The sequence below is a fragment of the Heterodontus francisci genome, chromosome 19, assembly GCF_036365525.1.
Source record: "Heterodontus francisci isolate sHetFra1 chromosome 19, sHetFra1.hap1, whole genome shotgun sequence".
NCBI classification, from domain to species: domain Eukaryota; kingdom Metazoa; phylum Chordata; class Chondrichthyes; order Heterodontiformes; family Heterodontidae; genus Heterodontus; species Heterodontus francisci.
The window spans coordinates 79,700,014-79,702,812 of record NC_090389.1 but is presented as its reverse complement, the minus strand read 5'-3'; the positions used below and the strand labels follow the sequence as shown (position 1 = coordinate 79,702,812).

At 38.9% G+C, this 2,799-nt stretch overlaps 1 pseudogene; it reads right to left on the bottom strand.

Moving 5' to 3' along the window:
* LOC137380416 (glutathione peroxidase 2-like) lies at positions 1-1,912 on the bottom strand (annotated as a pseudogene).
* Between the last annotated feature and the right edge of the window lie 887 nt (positions 1,913-2,799).

Below are 2,799 nucleotides of genomic sequence, written 5' to 3'. Positions count from 1 at the left end.
TCATTCCTCCGTTGGAAGAAGAGCTTTGATGTCATCTTCAATGTCAATGGTGAGGAAATTTTTGCTGTATCGCCTATATGGCTCCCCATCCGGTCCAATAAGGAATTTTTCGAAATTCCAGCCAATATCGGACCGACGTACTGGCTTCCAGTCTATGAACTTAGAATCACCCATGAAGGCGTCAGGATCATCATAAGCTGCAGGCATCTTCTGTTTCAGAAAAGTGAAGACTGGATTCTGGTCTTCTCCATTTACATCAATCTTTTTCGACAAAGCAAAATTTGGTTCAAAGCCATTGCCTGGACGGACATATTTCAAGGAATTAAGAATCTCCTCATTGTAGATATTTTCCTACAAAATCAATGTAAAGCAAGGTCAAGTACATGGAGTATTGATTTACAGCTTTTTTTTTGGACAAGCCACAGGCCCATTTTGTGGAAACACACAACAGGCCAATCATCATCCTTTTCTGAATTGCACCCTTCTTCAGAAATTAGGGGACCAACCTGAAACGTCCATTGCCTAATCTCCACACAGATGCTGATTGACCTGAAGAGTGCAAATTAGTTTCTAAATTCAAATGAGCTTTTTAAAAACTACTAAAGTTGCTACTAGGGTAGCAGGGTCATTGGAGACCTCAGGGGGTAGTCGTCCCTGCCCTTTTGCAAGTCGCTGCAGGACCAGGTGAGGGTCCTATGTTCAGGGTTATGAGTCATGGCTAACGGCAGAACCAGCAAATTTTCAGTAGTGATGGCAGAAGAGTGAGAACATCAAGGGACAACGGCTGCTTACAGGATCCTTCAGGAAAAGGACTTTGTTTCCTTTAAAGCACACATGAAGAAGACAACGGGAAACCACCTCGTGTACTTTTCCCCTAGTCATATTGCTCATTTCTCATGAAAGTTAAAAAATGGGAGGCTCTTACAAGCAACTGAAGAGGAAAGAGCAGGACCGTAAAGCGTGGAGAAATGAGCAGATGACCTGCCCTTGGGCAGATCACCACTACAACATAGTTGCTACAATAACAGCACTTCCAAGTAATCTGTATGTGACACGCTTTGAGATGTTTCCGCGAGACATGGTGAGATGTTAGATAAATGCAAGTATTTCTTTCAAAGTATCAGATGTTGAGTTCATCATGCTACTATAACTCAACTGGTCATGGTTTTTTGTGTAAGCTTACCTAGTTCCCATAGTACTACTAGGGTTAAAATGAGCAGTGATCTAATCTTACTACATTGCACCTTTTTACTCAAATGATAACCAAACAAAACCCTGAACTTATCTAAGGTTAACAACAGTCATTACAAAATATATGATAAATGAAAAAGGAGACTGAAGAGAAGCTCCTTAAAATGATATTGTTGCCTTAAAAATCTGAAAGTATATTATTTTTTCTTAAATGTGTAACTCAAAAACATTTGCATTTAAATTGCTTTATCAAGCATGATAACATCTTAATGATTCATTTTATCAAATGTTTATTAATTTACTGTAGTTTGTAAATGTCAAATTGTTACTGAATATATGTAAATTAGTCAGGGCTGCTATAACTTAAGCCACTAATTTATTTAAAATAGTTTGAGGTTTCCACAAGAGAACTCAAGTCAATTAAAATAAGTGGAGAAATGTTTTGGGGGAAAAGACATCAAAGTACTTTGTTTTTCCTGAAAAATGTTGGGTTTACCTGGTAACCAAACTGGTTGCAGGGAAAACCCAGAACTACAAACCCCTGGTTGCCGTAGCGGCTCTGGAGCTCATTCATCTGGTGGTAATCCCTGATAGTTGTGCCTCATAAGGATGCAACATTTTCAATCAACACCACCTTTCCTTCGAGATTGGAGAAACTGAAGATTTCACCATTGAGAAGTTCTGCAGACAATTCATAAAATTTCATTCCAGTATTCGCCATCTTCCTTGCTAGTCTTCTGCACTGTTGCCTGTGACTCTTATGTCTGTACTGTCCAGTAAGTGGAACCACGTGCCCAAAGTATCAAATCAGTAAGAATCCTTTGACTGAAAGTTGTGTTGCTCTGATCCAAGGAAGGTTACAGCAAAACATCACAGCTCTAAATAAAATATGTAGAGCATAAGTTACATATGAATATCCTTAAAAATCTAGGTATTAAAAATCTTACATGCACTCCTGCCTACAAAACTGTATGTCCTATTGTCACACTTAAGTCAACTTTTTCCCCATTAGAAATACCTTTTCATATTTAAAATGGAACCTGCCTACGTAAACTTATCATGCTGTAATTAAATGCTCTTGACAGTAATGATGTTGTAGCACCTCAATTTTGCAGCTCCCAGCTTGTCAGCCTTTATTGCACAGAAACTCCTTTGCTCTAGACAATGCAATTTCTATTTGAGGACAATGGATAGGCCTCTCAATGGTTGGGGAACGTAGGACAGGCATTTGTTGTGCTCCTTTGCCCAGTTCTCCCTGAAAGTTGCAATATATGCCTTACAATTAGTATAAGACCCCAATTTGCATATTCAAGGAGTTTCCAGTCTCTTTTTGGCAGAAATGCTAGGCACCCATTTAAAGGTCTGCCGAAAGTTGATTCAAAAGAGGAAGTGAGTGCACGTTACACAACTGCCAATCATCCATTTTTCAGGCAAGAAACAGTTAAAAGTAAACAATAAGAGGTTCAAAGATTCTCCCCATGACTTAAAATTGTTATTGAATTATGTTTGCTAGCCCTGGTCTATTATCCCTTGTCCTTTAAACCCAATTCACCTAAAGACTACACATGGTCTCAACACCCCATGTGCAATGCCACAGAATACAACTAG